At 34.9% G+C, this 23,351-nt stretch overlaps 1 long non-coding RNA gene across 8 annotated transcripts in view; it reads left to right on the plus strand.

Annotated features, from left to right (window-relative positions):
• The first annotated feature begins 10,827 nt into the window (after positions 1–10,827).
• Positions 10,828–23,351, plus strand: part of LOC143246177 (uncharacterized) — a 36,848-nt gene continuing 24,324 nt past the window's right edge. For 3 of the 8 annotated variants that reach the window (XR_013025830.1, XR_013025827.1, XR_013025831.1), the window contains exon 1: positions 10,828–11,086. This is a non-coding gene — a long non-coding RNA (uncharacterized LOC143246177). Of the gene's footprint in view, positions 11,087–15,826; positions 16,386–20,604; positions 21,693–23,351 lie in introns of those variants that run through there. The other 5 variants (XR_013025825.1, XR_013025824.1, XR_013025826.1 and 2 more) reach the window with 3 other exon arrangements.

Below are 23,351 nucleotides of genomic sequence, written 5' to 3' on the forward strand. Positions count from 1 at the left end.
AACTAATTTTCAACATTTATCTAACATGGCCAAAATCGATAATGTCAAAAAGGGTAGGAACTTAATACATTAACAAATAGCATTGGAACAATAAGTATATGTGTCATGCTTGTACAAACATTAAATTATATCCATGCCCTGCTCACAACTTTATAGACAGACAAGTAGTACAATATGAGGCTCCATATAAACAACAGACAACATTATAATGATTGGGTCTCAATGGTTATTTGGCCACAATTATTTGATAGTTAGTCAAATAAATTTATAAGCTACCCTACATAATGCACAATGATCCATTTAATAATATTATCCATGTTGTATTACAATACTGACAGCAATTAAGTAGTAGGCTTATAAAATAATATTAAAAGTTAATGCAGAAATGCGAAAGTGGGCAATTATTATCTTCTGGATTCAACAAAATTGGTGAATGGAGTTTTTTGGTCAAATTGTAGAAAGAAAGAGAGATGGAGCTTCTACAGATCTGACTAATGGATCTATTAGTTATTAGAAGAATGTTATCCTTTGAGACAAACAAACAAAAAAAAACATTTACTGTTAAACAGTATTCAGGTGTATGATTATATTTAAATATTTCTCCTTAAGAGTTGTGTTTCATTTAATTTTACTTTGTTGCCTAACAACATTATGTAATGTTTGATACTGCAACAAGTAATGGTTTTTTTCAATTGTATCCATGTAACAATGCTATATAAACCTAGTGAAATGATTTTTTTTAGATGTATTACTTATTTCATCCACAAACAAACTTTAATATTTTAGTCATCCTTCCAATAATCTGACTCTTGCATTATTTCCAACATGTTAATATCCTTTCTGTAGAAAAGACATCAAACCATACACAGTTCTCCAGACAATATCTCCTCAGTTTTGTATAGTGCTACAAAGACTCTTTTGTAGCTCTTTAAGAACTCTCCGTCATTCACTGTAGCTAGGACAGATATTCCCAATAAATAAAACAGAACCATCTATTTTTTACTCCTTTCACCATATTTAAATACCAAAACCAACAATTATTTTAATTTCCAAGGGACAATGAAAAACCACATGGTCCACACAACTTTTTTTTTTCCAGTTATCCTTTACCAAATGACAAAGTTTTAGTGTCTTATATTCCAAATTTTATTAAACTACTACTTGTTTATGTTATACTGGTTAGTTTGGCATAAAATCTTAGCTAATAATCCATATTTTAAGAGTACAAGTTTTAAGTTTCTAATTCTATGAGAAAGTATTTTTTAGAAAAATCTTGAATTTCCCCTTGTATGACATTATATTTTCTCTAGGCATATTGTCTTCTCTCTTTTTCCCATCACACCTTAAAAGAGTAGGAATTTAAATGAAATTTACTCACTATGGAATCATCATTGCTAAACCAAACCAAAATTTTTATAGCCTTCAATTTTGTTTGGTTTTAGAGCTATCAACAGAAAAATCAGACCCCTCCTGCCACATCCTCTCTTTCAAGATGTATACTTAGTCCTCTCTTACATTTAATTATGCATACCTAACGGAAAGTCGAGGATTTCATCCATCATATGGCATATCATATAACATTGTGTTCTGAACAAATAACAGTTAATTTCACTCGGAGTGATGATTACAAGGTCAGTCAAATCAACCAATCCCATTTTGAGTTAGGATATCACCCTCCACCATAATGTTCTGTTTACCCTTACTATTAACTTCTACATTTCCAGTCAACCTTTTCTCATACACCCTTTTTGGTGTCGTAATTTCCTGTTTCAACAAATTTCTTGATTTTCTATAATCTTCTAAGTCTTCTGTCATACTAGTTAATTTAAATTTCTTAAACTTGTGATACTTTTCTTTAGTTTTATTTCTTAAACAACTGAATAGTATGTTCAGTACACTGAGACAGGACTAACTTCAAGGTGCTGGGCTTGTCTCAGCTTTAACATGTTACACTTGAATAAATCTTCAAAAGAAAAGGAGGAGGTTGGGTGTGTAAGAACTATTATTCATAGATGTTTTTCCTGGCAGTGTAACAACATATCTGGCAACAGCTAAAGAGATATGATGTTAATGTGCTTTAATCACATTTGCAGCTCCTTTGATGATATTATCCATGTAATAATTAAGTCAGCATTTTACTAAATGCCATGAAATTAAACCTTTTTTAATTTTTATACATAAAACTAAATAAATAAATTTTAACTATGGACTTTTTGTATCAGAGTAAGTTTGAAGGATGATCATATACTTTTGTATTTTTATTTCATTATAATGTGATAATTTATTGATTCCTAAACATAAAAGGCTAAACAGCATTAATCAGGAGTTCTCTAAGTTCTTGAGTAGGTTTTAGGTAATATTTTAAAAGAAAAAAAACTAATTCCTTGTTCTACCAGCTCCATATATGCCACATATAACACATGATACTGCTCTCACAAAAATATTACCCTGTTGCTAAAAGTGAAAAGCACATCCTTCATTTCCTCCTTTCAGTAATTCCTAACTTTACCTTCTGTCAGAAAAGGGAATATTCTTTGTTTTCTACCCTTACCTATGAGACAAAGGCTTATCCATTTTTCAACTTTTCATTTTCAAGATCCTGGGTGCTAGCAATACAAGTTCATTTTAAATATTTAATGCTAATTAACATGAAGTAACTTATGACTATGTTACTCTCTTTAATATACACAACATGAACAACTTTGATCAATTAAGGCATGAACTCCAGCACTAATAGTAATTGTAGTAAACATTAATATCAGCCCTATTAACGTTATGTTTGGTCCATTTCGACTAAAGAGTATATCAGCACCTACATGAGTGAAAGAAGTTATGAAGACATCACACGGTACTGAAATATGTTTTGCAAGAATGATTGGGATAATATGGACTGATAACGTTTTAAATGACGTTTGAAAGAACAAAACTCAAAAGCAAAACAACCTTTCATGAAGGCCTTTAGAATAATAATAACAAAATGCATTAAAAGTTTCTGGAGAAGTGGATTAACAACCCAGCACTGAAAGACAATAAGTTCATCCACTTTGGCTCGATGCAGAGAAAGATTGGGAGCCATAATCACCATCGACATAGTAAAAACTTCAACTGTTGTTACTGTTAGGCCTACGGTTTTCACTATGAAATTACAAAAGTTATTAGAGTTCAACATATTTTAATTTATTATAAGTATAACAAATAATATTCTGCTTCTTACCTGACGTGGCCATTTCAACGACGCAGCAACTCTGAACTACGTTCACTGTAATTTTAACGTGTAAGATATACCGTGCAGTGATGCAGGACCAGTAGTAATGCTATAATTACTTCTAATACCACGCTAAAGTTAGTTCATTAGTTTTTATTATTAGTTCAAGAAAACAGCCGTTATTTTCACACACGAATTTCACATTTCTACTCATTTTGTTTGTAATTTAGTTTGATAATCAATGCCTCACTAATTAAAATATCGATTTACTGACTTATACTATACAGAATGATCAATAGTCCTGCTCTATTCCAAATTTCAGCAGATAACCAGATGTGGCTTTGCTATAAGAAAACACACACATACTTCTAATTACGGAATTCTGTCGCAGAATGTTTGTCACGATGCCTAATTCTGAAACTCCAACTACATGGAAGCCCAAGCCAACATACACTGTGCAAGATAATCAGAGGGCTAATGTTATGGGAGCCCAGGGTCATGTCCTCCCCCAGAAAATTGGTAAAAAAAATAGATATTATAAAATTAAATCTGGAAACACTCTTTTTACCAATGAAAAATGAAACTGACCGTCGCATAAGAACACTCCCCACGATTGAAAGGGCAAGCATATTTGGCGAGAGAGAGATTCAAACCCACGACATTGCAAGTCAAGTGCCCTAACCACTTGGCCATGCAGAACTAGACAGAAAGAAGACGAATGAAATATTTTCAGTCACTACTAGAGCTCAAGAAAAGAAGAGTATACAATACATCAATCTTCTCAAATATCAAAAGGTGACATCCCGTATTAAGTATACAGGAACTAGACGAAACAGAATAATAGAAAGAGTGCTGAAACACACCTATCAAAATAGCTCTACTGAAGAACCTAAACACATCAAAGGTGGTAAGACCTTTATTATAAGAAGACCAAGGATCGAAGTTTCCAGAACGGACAAAAGGTCTTAATTCTACTGCCTACAGTGAACGACAAACTCATTCTGCAATTAAAGGTCCTTTTGCAGTGTGGAAAGTAATAAACAGAATAGGATATAAAGTGAAAAAGGACGGGAGGACAAACCTCGATCATGCCAATCTATTACATAAGAAAACACACTAGACGCACCACAAGAAGGAAGTGCCACTTCTTTGATTGGCCAATGCACAACTAATGGGTAGCTAAAGTTAGCAAATGGTTCAACAGTGCCACTAATGATGGAAGTATGTGACAAACATTCATAATTGCCAACAAATCACAGCATGCCAGTTGCTGAAAGTTATGTTGAGGAAAAGTAAATGAAGGTTATATGAAACAGAGTGCAACAGTGAGAAACAGCCTAATATCTGATAACCAGATGAGAAACAATTAATGCCTGTGTTTACTAATTGATGAGACAGTGAGAAAGTTTCCGATATCAAATATAAAGATGGATATTCCATATTATGTAAGGGACCTTGAAGTCGCGTGTATCAAAGCACTAATATGCGACTTGGTGATTGGAAACATATCAAATAGTAGGGATTTGGAGAAACTGGTCAGAAAGAAGACGGATGAAACATCTACAGTTACTACAAGAGCTCAAGGGAAGAAGAGCAAACAATATATCAAGCCTCTTAAAGTCTCTAAAAGTGACATCCCCATTGTAATTCCACAGGAGCTAAGGAAGAACAGAAGAAGGATCTGTCACTGGAAAAAACTTTGGCTCAGTGAATCAGAGAAAATTGAGCAAAAGGCAAAATGAAAATAGACTTCTGAATAGAAAAAGAAGGATCTGTCACTGGAAAAAACTTTGGCTCAGTGAATCAGAGAAAATTGAGCAAAAGGCAAAATGAAAATAGACTTACTAAACGAAGAGCAGAAAGGGGTATCGAGCTGTATCTATTAAAGCAGCTCTACTGTTGAAACCAAACCTATCAAAAGCAGTTAGAAATGCTTTTGTAATAAGAAAACCAAGGATCAGTATTTCAAATTCGAACAGACGGATTTAGTTCTACTACCCACAACCAACAATAAACTCACCTGCCAATGGAAATGACCTTTCACAGTAGAAAAAGTGGACAACAGAATTATAATGAACTATAAGGTGAAAGTGGACAGGATGCCCATGGTCACCCATGCCAATATGTTAAAAAAGTACTTTGAGAATGAAGAAGACCTTATGGATGCAGCTCTCGAGATACAGATGGACATGACAAGTGTTTTACTCCTTGTCTGGAGTTAGTATTGTTATATTATTGCATTGCTTGCAAATTTTGAGGCCAGGAGAACATAAGTCCAGTAAAGTTCAACCAGAAAAAAAAAGTTAGAAGAAAATACGAAGTTAGTCAGTGTGTGAGTGACTAGCCATAAAGAGAAATATTTTAAAATGATTTTCACAGTTTAATAGAGGTAAGGAGAATACTTTGTCTTGTCAGAAGGTGTTATAGAGTATTTGAATCAGCCTATGTGGATTTTTGACAAGAAAAGAGAATTGTTTGCAGCTTTAGATACAGCAGTAATATTCCGTTGTGTAAATAATTTTTGTACATACGTTTGACTTGTTTTGAATATATTATCTTAAAAGCAAGTGGATTACTTACTGTTCATTTATTGTTCGAATTTATTGTCAACAAGTCACAGACATCTACAACCTTAAAACCCTGACACAGAAAAACACTCTTCAACCAAAAATATGGGCTGACCAAGAAACAACTGATGGAGGAAAGGTCAGTACTTCGACAAAAGAGAAACGTAATAGTCCATAGAGAGTTCATGAACCCTCTAAATAATTTGTTCTTCCAATAAATCCCTCTCTAGACAACGAAGGTAAGCAAGAACAGATGGGTTTTCAAATGCAACCAGTTGAGGAAAAAGAAAAATGGGAAAAATGCGAAGATAAAGACGATTGGAAAGAACTTGTACAATTTATATCTAAGCAAAGAAATTTGTCCACAGGTTTGTAAACGAAGAAAGATCTGCTTCACCAAGTACGAAACCAATTGGAAGGTCACCAGCAATTGGGTTGGTGGATGAGTTGCCAAATAGAAGTAGTATAGAAAGAGGTAATAGGTCAGGACAAAGGAACAAAAGGAAAGGGGACAGATGTGGAAAGTGAGAATAGGACAAACAGGAACCCCATGAAGTAAACTAAAGTTTATGACAGGCAGCTTCAGCTCCTGATACAAAGTTATCAAAAAACACTACCAAAATCTTTGGGTGAAGAAAAGAGTTAAAACAAAGGTCATGGATGAAGAAAAAAGGAGATAAATTGAAGAAGTAGGGTATTCTTATATTCAATTTGATTCTGTACAATCATATCAAATAGTTGAAAATGAACCCAATTTGAGCTACTGCTTTATTATATTGCAGAACTAAAGTAGTTATTTTGTCATTGATTTTCAAAAAAGTTAATAAGGATGTACACAAGGCTGTACAGTTCCACACGATTGAATAACCGTTAGAATAAATGTGGCTTGTGCTTTACATCCCCAATCTAGGCAAAAACCTAATGAGACTGTTGTTTGGATTGTGCTTGTTATTTCTCCCACCACTACTAAAGTGAATACCTGTGATATACACTATCAACACAGCAGATGAACATAATGTTTATTTAAGCAATACAATTACTATCTGTGTTGTAACTATCATAGCTTCCACTCTTTAAGTACTATGGAAAATGCTACTATGTTTAGAAGTTAATAGAAAGCACCAGTCAGCTATTTCGTAATTTAATACTATTATGTGTGATACATGTACAAGCAATGTTTATCATAATATTTTAAGATAATCTGTTGATAGAAATGCTATCTGATTCACCACAAGATTAATATTTAATTAGAAATCTCACCAAAATGACTATTTTTTCTATCCCTAGTTATCGCAGAGCTTATTTTGAAGGTTTCTATTTTACATCTGAATCTGCTATGCAATATATGCTCCAAGCTGTTGGGTGCAATCACCATGATTCCAGATGGGAAAACGTGGCTTAAAATTGATTTTAAGTAAGCTGAACCATATCAAGAATAGTTGGATTCAAGAAGGTACCAATAGCATGAGGGAAAGAGATCCTGCTTTGACTTACGTAGTTATTAGTTAATGAAAACAATATCCAAAACCTTTGCAAGAAAGGATTATCAGGTGCATAAAATACGCTGTTTGGAGGTAGCTTGAATGGATAATGAACGAAACTTTGATATAAATATACAGCTTTATTCGATCATCAGGTACAAGCAGTTTACATAGATATTATGGAAGAAAGAGGTCACATGACTGGAAATTGCATAGAAGCTAAGAAAAGGTATCGTGGTACCATGGGATGTTGATTTGGAAAAGGTCTGTTTTGTTCAATCAAAATAGCTTCTTTTATTTTTCCTTTGGTTCTTTGTTTAAAATTAGAGTTTTGTATAGATACACTGTGGTTCTTAAAGCTGCAGTGTGGTAAATGTGGGAGAGATTTTGTTATGTTTAGTGATTATGATTTCCATTTTTATTCTGATTTCTCTGGAAATTATTGCACATTATTTTATAAATGACGTTAGTATTCTGTGATCCTGTATAATCTTTATTTCGTAGTGATTTTAGCTAAGGACCAGGTTTATGGGTGGATTTTGAAGTTAACAGATCTGTCGAGCTATATTATCGCTCTATCATCTAGGAAAAGCCATTTCGGTTATTCCACACTGAAATCTAAATTCGTTTAAAATCAACAACAACAAAATCTTTAAGCTGGCCCTTATCATTTATGCATTTATCAAGCTATTTCTTTAACTTTACTGACTCTGCAACATCTGAAAGCAACCCAATCCAAAGATCAATCACCCTGTTAGAAAAGTAAAATTGTCTTAGCTCAAGTCCAATACTGAACACAAATGTGTCCTAAACAGTGACTTGCATAATGAAATTATAATAGCAACCTCTTTACACGTTTATTCAACCCAAAATCCTATTTTAGCAACAACTCAGTGCTTGAAAGGTTTATGAAATAAACCACACATTACGTTACGATCCCTTTCTTTCACCACACTGTTCAGGTTACTTAGTTATCACCATTAGATTCCATCTAGGAACATAGGGCCTCAAGTGCTTGCGGATTCTTCAACAAGTATTTAAGTGAGCAGGTTGTTAGCCCACTGCACCGAACCGTCCCTAATTTAGCAGTGTAAGACTAGAGGGAAGGCAGCTAGTCATCACCACCCACCGCCAACTCTTGGGCTACTCTTGTACCAAAGAATAATGGGATTGACCGTACATTGTAACGTCCCCACGGCTGGGAGGGCGAGCATGTTTGGCGCGACGCGGGCGCGAACCGCGACCCTCGGATTACGAGTCGCACGCCATACGTGCTTGGCCATGCCAGGCCACTGTTTAGGTTATTCCCATCCAAATTATATTTATAATTGAAATTATAATAACCCACATGAATTGTCTTGCATTTATTATAATTAAAACCCATCTGACATTTATTTGCTCAACTCACTAATTTATTTAAATCCTTTTGTAAAGCTGTAGCATCGTCTTTACAGCTAGAAACATCCAAGACCTTGATATAATATACAAATTTAAGTAATTTATTAACTAACCCTTCACTTACGTCACTGATGTAAATGAAAAAAAAAGCAAAGGTCTAAGATGAGCTCTGAGGTACAGAACTTGTAATTGATCCATCTTGACTAAATTTCATTTGTGACAACCCTCCGCTTTTTTCATCCAGCCACTTTTCTATTCAATTTGCTAACTTATCCACCACATCTACATAGATGATTGATATACTAAAGAGATTATTATTGGACAGCTACAGTCAGTGTGTTATAAGTCGATGAAGCTAAAATTGTGATTAACGTCTATTAATCTGAAAACTACTGAATTCGACCAGGAACTTATATAGATTTCAAATAATAACAAACCATTTAACTTCAGTGAATTACTTCTGCGAGGACATTAAATATCTTCATCAGCCACGTGGTTAAGACACTCGACTCGTAATTTGAGGGTCACGGGTTCGAATCTCTCTCACACCAAACATGCTCGCTCATTGTAATGTACGGTGAATCTCACTATTCGTTGGTAAAAAAGTAACCCAAAAGTTGGCGGTGGGTAGTGATAACTAGTTGCCTTCTTTCTAGTCTTACACTGCTAAATTAGGGTAAGCTGAACCATATCAACGTTACAGAACAACGCTCATGTACTCTTTAGTCGAAATGGATCAAACATAACGTTAATAGGGCTGATATTAATGTTTACTACAATTACTATTAGTGCTGGAGTTCATGCCTTAATTGATCAAAGTTGTTCATGTTGTGTATATTAAAGAGAGTAACATAGTCATAAGTTACTTCATGTTAATTAGCATTAAATATTTAGAATGAACTTGTATTGCTAGCAGCCAGGATCTTGAAAACGAAAAGTTGAAAAATGGATAAGCCTTTGTCTCATAGGTAAGGGAAGAAAACAAAGAATATTCCCTTTTCTGACAGAAGGTAAAGTTAGGAATTACTGAAAGGAGGAAATGAAGGATGTGCTTTTCACTTTTAGCAACAGGGTAATATTTTGTGAGAGCAGTATCATGTGTTATATGTGGCATATATGGAGCTGGTAGAACAAGGAATTAGTTTTTTTTCTTTTAAAATATTACCTAAAACCTACTCAAGAACTTAGAGAACTCCTGATTAATGCTGTTTAGCCTTTTATGTTTAGGAATCAATAAATTATCACATTATAATGAAATAAAAATACAAAAGTATATGATCATCCTTCAAACTTACTCTGATACAAAAAAGTCCATAGTTAAAATTTATTTATTTAGTTTTATGTATAAAAATTAAAAAAGGTTTAATTTCATGGCATTTAGTAAAATGCTGACTTAATTATTACATGGATAATATCATCAAAGGAGCTGCAAATATGATTAAAGCACATTAACATCATATCTCTTTAGCTGTTGCCAGATATGTTGTTACACTGCCAGGAAAAACATCTATGAATAATAGTTCTTACACACCCAACCTCCTCCTTTTCTTTTGAAGATTTATTCAAGTGTAACATGTTAAAGCTGAGACAAGCCCAGCACCTTGAAGTTAGTCCTGTCTCAGTGTACTGAACATACTATTCAGTTGTTTAAGAAATAAAACTAAAGAAAAGTATCACATGTTTAAGAAATTTAAATTAACTAGTATGACAGAAGACTTAGAAGATTATAGAAAATCAAGAAATTTGTTGAAACAGGATATTACGACACCAAAAAGGGTGTATGAGAAAAGGTTGACTGGAAATGTAAAAGTTAATAGTAAGGGTAAACAGAATGTTATGGTGGAGGGTAGGATCTTTGAGAAATTATGAAGGAAGGCTTCTGTCTGACATTTTTGAGATGACTAGATAATTAATTTTTCCTTTTTATTTGTTTTTTACAAATGAAGATTTAAGCAGTATTATATTCCACATTTTGAATAGTCAATAAATGGAAAAAAAGATCAAACAAGATGGCTGCGTAAATTACAAGCTTGTTAAATTAAAATTTTGAAGTTTAAAGAATGATAATATATAGCCAATAGAAAGCCAATGTTTTAACCTATCAAATTATGTGTGATGTGAAGTAGTTTTTGTTATGAATATTGAGATAAGTGCTGCCACCTGTAGTTAGTTTTTTTTTGTACATGTGTAGTCAATGAATAAATATATATTAACAGGTTATGGAACTCGGAATGCTCTAATAGTGCTTAAACAGATGAAACTCTTTTAAAATTGTTAGTACAAGTAACCCAGGAGATACTGAGGATTACTGTAGAACAGTTTTGGATGACAATTTTTTGTTGGATGGTACAGGATTTATATGGATACTTTATCGAAAGCGCTGGGTGATTCGTATCCTTTTGTCTGGAAGCCATTGTGAAATACCAAGATAAACTGTAAGTAGGATATTGATTGACACTCTTTTTTTCTCAAGTCATATAAAGGGAGAAATAGATCTAGATCAAAGAAAGGAATATTACAGTTGTGGTTGAAATAGTTTGAAAATGGAAGATAAAATATCAATTGATAAGTTGGGAGATAATAATTGGGCCACATGGAAATTTCAAATGGAACATTTATTGAGAGGAAAAGGCCTATGGGATCATGTGACTGAAACAGAGGTGTTGGCAGAGACAGCCAATGATCAAACAAGGGCAGATTTCAACAGGAAAAGGGAAAGAACATTTTCAACAATTGTTCTGAATATTCAAGGTGCACAACTCATCTTGTCACAGCTCCTAAGGAAGCATGGAATGTACTGCGTGCTCACTTTGATAGGAACACACTAGCCAATAAACTATTCCTGAAAAAGAAGTATTTTCGATGTGAGATGAAAGAAAGCATGATGGTCCAGGGACATTTGAAACAATTGAATGAATTAACGGATCAGCTTGCTGCAGTTGGTGCGGAAATAGCAGAAGATCAGATTGTTACCTTACTTGGTAGTCTGCCAGCTAGCTATGATACAACTGTAACAGCCCTGGAAACCAAAATTGATGATATCTCATTAGAATTTGTGCAACAGGCACTGATTAATGGAGAACAAAAGAAGAAAAAGACCACATCGAATAAAACATCATCAACTGCATTAGCCACTTGCAGCAACTTCAAACCACATGGAACACAAGAAACAAAGAAAAGGGGTAACAGCCACAAGTGTTGCAGAGAGGGACATATAAAACACAATTGTCCAACACTGAAGGAAATGGTCCACAAAGCTAAGAATGTGGATATTAATGTGGTGGAAGATTATACTGATGGAAACAATGGTGTTGCCTTTGTAACAAACCAGGGTAAAGGAATAGGAAATGGGATATGGTTAGTGGATTCTTGTGCATCTCGGCATATGACATACCAGAGGAACATATTATCAAATTATCACAAGTTTAGCACACCTCGGCAAGTTAGGATTGGTAATGGGAGAACTGTTGAAGCTCTTGTAGAGTTGGAAACTGTAAACTAGAAATGACATTTAAAGCATGTCACAATGCAGTGTTCTTCATATACCAAAATTAGCTAGCAATCTATTTTCAGTAGGAGCTGCTACTGAAAAAGGAAATATTGTGCAGTAACAGTTTCACTGTTACATCTGAGGTAAATCAGGACAACTTTATGGCATGAGTACAAGAAAGAATGATGGTCTATACCAACTGGACTGTAAGACCAGTGTTATTGAGAATGCCTCAGTAGCCGGAGCAGCAGCATGAATGGTTTGGATGTATGGCATCAACGACTAGGACATGTAAGTTTTTCACAGTTACAGAAACTTGTCAGGAGTGGAAATTAAGTGGAATCAAATTCCAGAAGTCTGATGAAGCCAGTTTCTTAGAGGGATGCACTGAAGGTAAAATGCACAGGAAGTCATTTAAGTCAGTGGGAGAAATCAGATCAAAGGGAAGACTACAACTGGTACACAGTGATGTCTGTGGTCCTATGCAAACTCCATCTATTGGAGGTAGCAAGCACTTTGTTACATTTATTGATGATTACTCAAGATGCTGCAGAGTGTATTTCTTGAAACAGAAGTCTTTGAGAAATTCAAGGAATTTGAGAAGTTGTACTCAAATGAATCTGGAGAGTGCATAAAAATCCTGCACACAGATGATGGTGGATAATATATGTCAAATGAGTTCCAGCAATATTTGAAGTCAAGAGGCATTCATCATGAGATGTCAATAGCATATTATCCAGAAAAAAATGGTGTTGCTGAGAGAAGGAACAGAATTCTTGTGAAATCAGCAAGAAGCATGCTGTTACATGCTAAGTTACCAAGAATGTACTGGGCAGAAGCTGTAGCTGCTGCAGCGTATGTGGGTAACAGAGTATCCACATCAGCAATAAAAGATGGTAGTATGCCATATGAGAGATGGTATGGGAAGAAACCAGATGTAGAACACATGAAAGTGTTTGGATGTCTTGCATATGCACATGTGCCAGATGCGTCAAGACAAAAAATTAGACATGAAGTCTATGAAGGTACATTTCATTGGATATAACTGCACCAAGGGATATCTACTGTATGACAAAAAAATCCAGGAAGATTTTCATACGGCAAGATGTTATCTTTAATGAAACAGAATTTGGTCAAGAGCCTGTGATAAATGAGTATATCTCATCAAGTGAGGAGATAGTGGACCAAAAAACAGAAATTAAAGCTAAAGATAAATCTGAACGACCAGCAAGAAACAGGAAACCCCCCATCCGCTATGGATATGATGAGTATGCTGATAAGGCAGCAGCAGATGAATCAGTTTGTCATATTGCAAGCTTATGCAGTATGTTAGAGCCAAGCACATTAAGTGAAGCAATGCCAAGTAACAATGCAAAGGAGTGGAAGTCAGCCACAGATCTGGAATTTGAGTCTTTACAAGAAAATGACACCTGGGATCTGGTGGAATTACCAGTTGGAAGAAAACCTATAGGTTGTAAGTGGGTATTCAAAGTTAAGTATGGAAATACTGGAAATGTAAGAGGTTCAAGAGTAAGCTGGTGGCCAAAGGTTACTTGCAGAATTATGGTCTGGATTATGAAAACCTTCTCCCCAGTGGTGCGCTATGCATCAGTTCGCTCCTTGATTGCATTTGCTGTGCAGAACAACTTGAAAATTCACCAGATGGATGTCATAACTGCATTTCTGAATGGAAATCTGGATGAAGAGATATACATGGAACAACCTGAAGGCTACGCTGTTCCAGGGAATGGAAAACCTTGTGTGTAAACTGGAAAAATCACTGTATGGATAAAACAGTCACCACACTGTTGGAACAAATCATTTCATGAACAGATGATGGAACTGGAATTTGTTCAGAGTTCAGCAGATCCATGTGTTTACATACAGAAGGTTGAAAATCTAGCAATAGTTGCAGTATATGAGGATGATATTATTTTGGTTGGTGATAGTGATGATGAAATAATCACTATACAGGAAGCACTGAAGGAAAAATTCTGCATGAAAGACCTTGGAAAGCTCCATTATATCCTTGGACTCAGTGTTGTTCAGGATGAAAATAATGGCTGTGTATGGTTAAATCAAAGACAGTATATCCAAACTATGCTGGTGAAATTTGGAAAGACTGAGTGTAAGGCAGTTGCAACTCCATCAGATGTAAATGTGAAACTGCAAAAGGATGATGGTGTTAGCACTCAGGTTGACCGCAGTTTGTACCAGTCGTTGGTAGGCAGTCTTCTGTGTGCTGTAATGGGAACAAGACCAGATATTGCATATGCAGTGGGAGCAGTATCGAAATATTGTGCTCAGCTCAACACAGCACATTTTACAGCAGTAAAGAGAATCCTACGTTACTTGAAAGGAACAGCTGATCTTAGTCTTAAGTTTGAAAAGGTACCAGGAGACGTCATTACTGGTTACTCAGATGCAGATTTTGCTGGAGACCTGGATGATAGGAAGTCCACATGGGAAATATCTTCATTCAAACAGGAGCAGCTGTAAGTTGGATTAGCAAAAGCAATCCACGGTGGCCCTGTCCACCTTAGAGGCAGAGTATATAGCCTTGAGTCTTGCAGCACAGGAAACAGTATGGTTAAGAAGACTACTGCAAGAAATGGGTTCAAGTTGATGACCCTGTTAGGTATCATGGAAGATAACCAAGGAACAATCGCCATGGCACAGAATCCAGTGGGTCATGCAAGAACAAAACACATTGATATTCATTACCACTTCATTCGTCAATGTGTGCAGAACGGATCAGTAAAACTGGAATATTGTCCCACAAACAGTATGACTGCTGACATTCTTACAAAGTCACTTGCTAGAAATGCATTTGAAAGGTTCAGAGATAATGTTGGACTGGCACCAACGGATAAATGAACCAGATAAAGTGACAATTATAATAATAGATTGAAAGTAATTGTAAAACATTTAAAATAACTGTAAGATTATTGACAGTAACTGTACGTTTGTGTAAAACTTCAAATTAAGTAGGAGTGTTAAGAATATTGAAATAAGTGCTGCCACCTGTAGTTAGGTTTTTTGTACATGTGTAGTCAGTGAATAAACAAACATCAACAGTTTTTACTGTATAGAATTGTCTCATCTTGAGTTTTAAATTTTCCATTGTAGCCTTCAGATTGATAAGCTTAATGTAATATTTAAAGGCTTTTATGTTAAAGTTAGAAAGTCAGAAAAATTATAATAGTTATACAACATTGTGTTCTTTGTGCATGTTGTTATTCTATGCTCTTAGGTGCATTATTCAAGTAAATAGAAATTTAGTGTATCAATAATAATAGTTGAAAAAGTAGGCTTAAAATTCATTGGCAACTGTGAGCAAAAAAAAAGGAAAAAAAAGAGATCACAGGAGTCTTATACAGGTCAAAGGCCATGTCATATTGTATTTGTTGACTTGCATTCAAAATTTTATTTAACTACTATTTATGAATGCTTGTCAGTAAGGTTAGTATAAAATTTTATATTACAATTGAAATTTTAGTATGATTTATGAGTTACTTTCTTAATTTGAAAGCAAATGTAAAAGAAATCCTAAAGATCGTTTTTTTCTGTGTCACTAGGTATGTTAAATGCAGCATTGGTTCAAGATAGTTGTTTGTGATGTCCAAGAAGAAAGTCTGTAGTTTCTTATAAATTGAACTCAACTTACTGATATTGCCGAAGTTGCCATCTCCCTCTTTAATTATTAGGTACTTTAAAGGACATAATCCCCTCTGAGGTAGTGCTGATATTGATGGGAGGAATCATTCCACAGAGTGTATGCTTTTGGATTACAACCTTTCTATCTTCAGTATTGGTTTTTATAATTTTCAATATATAGTATACATGCCCTCACAAAATTTGTCAGTCTTTCATTTAATATTATAAGCTTTTCACATAAAAACACATATTTTTAGTGAAGTATTTGTAATAAACTAAAATAAAGAATTGTCCATTAATATATTGAGTATTTGTTTTGAATATTTCATGTGAAGATTAAAAATACATTTTCTTATCTCAAATATCCTTTGTATAATCCATAAGAACCCCTAAATACATTTCATGTTTCTTTTTTAAGTAAAACTTTATATTTTATCTGTTATTTTCTCTATCCTAACTCAAAATGGGATTGGTTGATTTGATTGACCTTGTAATCATCACTCCAAGTGAAATTGACTGTTATCTGTTCAGAACACAATGTCATGTGATATGTCATTTGATGGATGAAATCCTCGACTTTCCGTTAGGTATGCATAATTAAATGTAAGAGAGGACTAAGTATACATCTTGAAAGAGAGGATGTGGCAGGAGGGGTCTGATTTTTCTGTTGATAGCTCTAAAACCAAACAAAATTGAAGGCTATAAACATTTTGGTTTGGTTTAGCAATGATGATTCCATAGTGAGTAAATTTCATTTAATTTCCTACTCTTTTAAGGTGTGATGGGAAAAAGAGAGAAGACAAGATGCCTAGAGAAAATATAATGTCATACAAGGGGAAATTCAAGATTTTTCTAAAAAATACTTTCTCATAGAATTAGAAACTTAAAACTTGTACTCTTAAAATATGGATTATTAGCTAAGATTTTATGCCAAACTAACCAGTATAACATAAACAAGTAGTAGTTTAATAAAATTTGGAATATAAGACACTAAAACTTTGTCATTTGGTAAAGGATAACTGGAAAAAAAAAAGTTGTGTGGACCATGTGGTTTTTCATTGTCCCTTGGAAATTAAAATAATTGTTGGTTTTGGTATTTAAATATGGTGAAAGGAGTAAAAAATAGATGGTTCTGTTTTATTTATTGGGGAATATCTGTCCTAGCTACAGTGAATGACGTAAGAGCCTTAAGAGCTACAAAGAGTCTTTGTAGCACTATACAAAACTGAGGAGATATTGTCTGGAGAACTGTGTATGGTTTGATGTCTTTTCTACAGAAAGGATATTAACATGTTGGTAATAATGCAAGAGTCAGATTATTGGAAGGATGACTAAAATATTAAAGTTTGTTTGTGGATGAAATAAGTAATACATCTAAAAAAAAATCATTTCACTAGGTTTATATAGCATTGTTACATGGATACAATTGAAAAAAACCATTACTTGTTGCAGTATCAAACATTACATAATGTTGTTAGGCAACAAAGTAAAATTAAATGAAACACAACTCTTAAGGAGAAATATTTAAATATAATCATACACCTGAATACTGTTTAACGGTAAATGTTTTTTGTTTTTTTTTGTTTATTTTGTTATTTTGAGCCATGTTTGTCTCAAAGGCCTGGGAATATACATAGTTTAATATGATAAAAACAATTTTTTAATACAGTTATTCTTGGCGATAAGTGAGTTTGTATTCAATGTATTAACCTTTTCTACTTTATAAGATATACATATGAGTAGCTGAATCAAAACATATCTTCTTTTTCATTACATCTGGAAACAAAAGAAATTAAGCAAAGTAAAATATTATCTCTGAACAACAATTTTGACATACTACTGTAATTCATTCATTGGTGCATCCTGAATCAGATACGATATAAACAGTTGTATTGGAAGATTGAAAGAAATATTCAATTTTAAGAAATTAGGAGCAGTCAATTGATATTGCAAAAGGACTTTTCACTTTTCATTATAAAAACTTAACATTTGGAATTTTCCTATTTTATTTACCTTTTGTATGTATACATGTACTATTGATTAACATATTAGTACCTTGAATAAAACTCAAACCATGGAGCATTCCAAAAACATTGCTAACATTTGTTATGGAGAGATACATTACGTTAAGGTGTGTATCTTCCTCTTTCTTCTTTGGATGATCTTTTTTTAGGCCCTGTTTTGTCATTAAATGGTTTTTGGTGGTCATTCTGAGTCATTGAAGTCTAGAGTTGATGTGGTGCGGTTGCATTCCTCTTTGTTATCCCTGGCTTGTCATTTGTTTTGTTCTACTGTTCTAGCCTTTACTGGTCCATGTTCCCAATATCCTTTTTGTCTCTCTCCATCTCTTACCCTCAGTTTTCATGTTCCCATTCTGTGAGAGATCAGTATTAGAGGTGATGGAATGTTACTAACTTCTCAACTGTTTAATGACTTTTAACAACAGATCTGTGGTTTTTTATGGGTTCTGAAAGAAGGTTCATACCATCAATTCTGGTCCCTCCCTTCTCTTAGGATCATACCTCTCCAGTCATCTAAGTGTGTTTGAGACTTAGTACACAAAGGAGCTATCAAAAGGGTGGTGTCTTTGATGTTCCCAAAAAGACCTATCCTAGATCCATTCTTGCTGAATATCTGTCTGGAGACACTAACCATGGAGTCCTGCATCTTACTTTTCCAGGAACTTTCCAAAACCAAGTTCAAGTTGTTGTATATCTTTTTCCATATTTCATTTGTTCAAGTGTCACATCGTTTCTTTGGTTCATTCACAAAGGTTCTATCTTCTAGTCCTGGGCATTGACATTTGGTCTTTCTTTAGCTCCATATGTGTTTTGCCAAGTGGTCTGATCCTTTTCATGTGATCTTCACTCACGTGGTCTTCAGACTCGCCATTACGTGTAATGACTAGCTACTGCTTGCCTCTTCTCATGCCCAGTCAGTCACTAAAACCCACTTACTTCTTCAAGAAGCTGCTTTGGTGGGCTTTTTCATCAAGTTAGAGATGTTTTGTATTAACCATATGCAGTATCTTATTCAGTGGGGAGTGCTCTTCAATTCCCATCTAATTTGTTCCAGCCTTTTTCACTTTGGCTCAGAAATAGAGAGTTGGTAGTCACAAAGGCCCTACCTTCTCCTTATTTCACAGTGAGAGGCAAGAGGCTCTATCCTTTTTGGAGATATGGACTTCTTTGGATGCTCTCATTCTCTTGTGTCAGGTACATATGTATTCTCTTTAGTGAATGTTTCTTAACCAATGGAACTTCTCCCATGATTCTTTGGACCATATCATCACCCTTTTTCCTGGGACCAGGGCTGATCTTGCTTGGTGGCTCAACAAGGAACTGACCACAGAGAAATTTCCCATTTCTCTGCATCATTCCGAATTTCAGCTGTTTGAAGATGCATTCTTGGTGAGTTGTGGGCTTAACTTGATTCCCAAGAGATTTCTGGTTGGTGGTTACTTACTGAAATGCTGAACTTCGCTTTGGTTTCAATTTACCTATTGAGTTAGATTCATTCAATCAAGTGTGTTTGTGTGTTTTCTTATAGTAGAGCCACATCAGGCTATCTTCTGAGCCCACCGAGGGGAATCGAAACCCTGATTTTTAGCGTTGTAAGTCTGGAGATTTACCGCTGTACTGGCTGGGGGCCATTCAGTCAAGATAGGAGGGGTCTTCACCTATACGTCTACCCTCTGATCAGGCTACTCTTCAGTCATCTTCCCTATTTAGACCTGCAAAGATGGTGCTAGCAAGAAACAAGACAAAAGTGGCTATCACCAGTGGATTATGCTGCTAGAAGAAACAAAATAAAGGTAACCCATCAGATTCACCACAAGAAGGGAGTACCATTTCCATGGTTAATTAGTGCACTACTGCTGATCAGCTGAAGTTAGGAAATAATCAATGGTGCCATTAGTGATCAGAGTATGTTACAAACATTGATAATAGCAATCAAACCACAATAGGTGAAGACTACATTTAGAATAAGAAAGTGCAAGTCATATGAGATGCTGGGTGCAGTAGTACAGCAGCAAGAATCAGTCTAATATCTGGCCAGATGACAAACAAGGTACTTCTGTGTGTGCTGATTGATGGAACAATGAGACAGTTTTCCACAGAAAGAATAAAGATGTCACTCCAGATTATGTCAGAGATATTGAGATCATGTGTATGAAGATACCCATTTTTGACTTGATAATTGGAAATATACCAGGCAGGAGTAGTTTGGAGGAACCAGACAAAAATCAGATGGATGAAGCATCTAAAGTTGTCATTAGTGCTTGAGAAAAGAAGAGTAAGCAAGGCATCAATCCTGTACATTATTAAAAAGAAACATCCCAAGTGTAGGTCTGCAGGAAATGAAAGAAACACAAAAGATAGACCTATCAATGCAGAAACTTTGGGACAGCACCAAGGAGAAAGTCAAGAACATCAAGAATAAGATAAAGTGGAAAGGGACTTCCACTATAGAGAACTGGAAGAGAGTGGTGTACTGGGTCTATCATGACAGTTATGCTGGAGAAATTGATGCATGAGTCAGTTGTGGAAGAATGCCGAGGAACAAAGAAGACAGTGGACAGAATTATCAGCAGTTTCCATTGTCCAGGGATCATTGAAAATGTGAACAGATTTTGCAGGTCATGTAACATCTGCCAAAGATCAGTGCTTAGAGAGAAGATATCCAAGGAAAATGCCTCTAATAGGAGTCTTTCAGATGAGTAGATGTGAATTTGATAGAACTATAGGTGTTTCTGACAAGGGCAACCAGTATGTGTTGACAGTAATTGGTTATCGACACATTAGCCAGAAGACATGCCACTATTAAAGATGAAGACAATATGAGAGGCAGAAACCCTCCTGGAAGTGTTTTACAGAGTGGGCTTTCTGAAAATGTCCTGAATGACAGAAGGACCCAGTTTATTTTAGAACTGATGCAAGAAGTGTGTAAACTCATCAGTACTAGGCAGCTCTTTACCATTCCATATAACCCTAGATGTAATGGACTTTGTGAGAAAATTAATAGAGTTTTAAAAAAGCATGCTGAAGATGATGAGAGAGCATGCTAAGAGAGACTACATGACTGGAACAGCTTTCTGTAAGCAATATTATTTGCTTAACAAAAAGTCAGTTTTTGTTTTACTGTACAGAAGAAGAGAGAGGAGAATAGGAATCAAAAGTAAAAAATACATATTAGTAGGTATTAGACCATAGAAACCAACTAAAAGAAATGTGTCAGTTCATTCAAAAGAGCTTGTATGCAGCTCAGTGCAGTCAAAAGCATTTCTGTAACAAGAGAACCAAGGATCAGTGTTTCAAGGTCAGACAAAAAGTCTCAGTTTTGCTAACTTACAGACAACAACAAATTGATCATGTAATGAAAAGGCCCTTTTGAAGTACAGGAAATTATCTATATAATGGACTAGAAAGTGAATGAGGAAGACCAAAATATGTCATGCCAATCTGTTGAAGAAGTACTTTGAGACAGAAGAAGACCTAACAGGTACAGCTACTGAGTCAGAAATGGATGTATAGCAGGTGTGGCTGTTATAGATGCAGAACTTTGGTATAGAAGATAGACCCACTAGGCCTAAGACGTTTGAGTGGAGATGAAATGTACAAAGAAGTCAACTTAAATGAAGAATTGACTGAAAATCAAAAGAAACACTTTGGACAACACAACTTCAAAATGAAGACAAAGGATCTTTTCAAGGTGAAGTTTTATCAGATGCCCTATATGAAGAGAGATAAGCAAAGGAAGTGAAAATGTTGGTGCAAACTGTATGAGGAGACTTAGTGTATGAACTAAGAACAGTCTTTGTATATAGTACAAAACATATTCTAAATATTTTTCTTGAAGAGAGGCATGTTGTTGGATTAACAAGGCTGTTTCATGTAAGATCTATGATTTAATTTATTTAGTGATATAATGTTTAATGATTATTTAGTTTTCATAACAGATGTTGAAATTTAACTATTTATAAAGTGATAGTTATAACAAATTTTTTTCATAACTTGGTAAGAGTCATATGTTGTGTGTTTTGCTCACTTGTTGCAAATTGATGTCACATTATTAATTTTCCTTAGTGACTATTGTTATAGCATAGCATCTCATAATTTGTAGAAAGTTGTAGGCCTCAGTTGGTCCGTTTGTATGTATGTGTGTGTAGGCTACCAAGTGAGCACAAATTTGACTGCATAATTGTTAGTTTAGCTATAATGGGCAGCATTTGAAGTGAGTTTCCCTGTGGTATTTTAACAACAGAGATAGAGAAGAATAATTTGTCTTGTCACAGGGTGTTCTAAAGTAATTCAACCTGCCTGTATTGACTTTCATAAAATGGAGGCAATTGCTTAAAGCTTTGGGTACACCTGTAATTAATCCATGACATAATGTAAGTAAACCTATCACATATGTATGCAAAAACGGCTCGTTTGGGTTCAGAAAATATTTTACGTAGAAGAGCGAACAATGTTTCGACCTTCTTCGGTCATCATCAGGTTCACAAGAAGGTTGAAACGTTGTTCGCTGTTCTACGTAAAATTTTTCTCAACCCAAACGAGCCGTTTCTGCATATATATTTCTCTACAAGTGGGTTTTCTCGACATCACTGAAACCTGTCACAGATTGTACACTAAGAAATAGAGTAGAGAAAAATAACTCACTGGTTGAGTTCTAAAGAAACTGAAGCAGTCTGTATGGACTTTTGACAAGAAAGGAGAATTATGTAGAGTTTTAGATACAAGTGTGATAGCCTGTTATGCAAAGAATTTTTGTACATACATTTGACTTATTTTAAAAAAGTATTTTAAAACAAGTGGATCGTGTTCTGTCCATTTGTTGTTTGAATTTATCACCAACAAGTCACAGATACCTGCTGTAAAGAATATGGCCTAGTAAAAACCTTTCTACTCAGTTGAGAGTAAAGCAGTGGTGTTCAGCGTGTGTAGAAGATCTAAATTACTTCATGCCATTGGTCTGATGTTTTATTCCAGATGCTTATTTCTGTTTATTTTGCCATTTGCCCCTCTAGCTGGGAACTCTGTTTTATCCTGCGGCCTGAATGTTGGTTTCTGGGTGATTGGTTTTTTGGCTGAAGGTGAAGTCAATATAAGACCTCATATGTGAGTGGGCTGGGAACTTCCTTCTACTGCAGACTGGATATTACATATCTAATGCCAATTGTTTCTGGACTTTAATTGACCATCTATCTTGACATCATATGGATGTACATTTCTGTTATTTGTCTTTCCAGGTTGTTTTACATTTGCACACATGCTAATTTAAGTTTTTTTGGACAGAAGCTCTAATTCTCTTCTGATTCCTAAACCTGAGGTGAATTGTTGAGCTCCTCTTCCTGCCATGGGATGGTGAAGTTTTGCCTGATGTCACTTCTTTGAACTAGAATTTACCTCCTAACTATGCACTGTCATACCATATAGCCACTCTGCACACATTCCTTTTATTTTGGATTTAGAATGGATCACTTATATTATGATATGACATAAGTTGGCTGCACTTGCACAAAAAAGTATATCACCTGGTTTTGATGT

Source organism: Tachypleus tridentatus, chromosome 3 (assembly GCF_004210375.1).
Source record: "Tachypleus tridentatus isolate NWPU-2018 chromosome 3, ASM421037v1, whole genome shotgun sequence".
NCBI classification, from domain to species: Eukaryota; Metazoa; Arthropoda; class Merostomata; order Xiphosura; family Limulidae; genus Tachypleus; species Tachypleus tridentatus.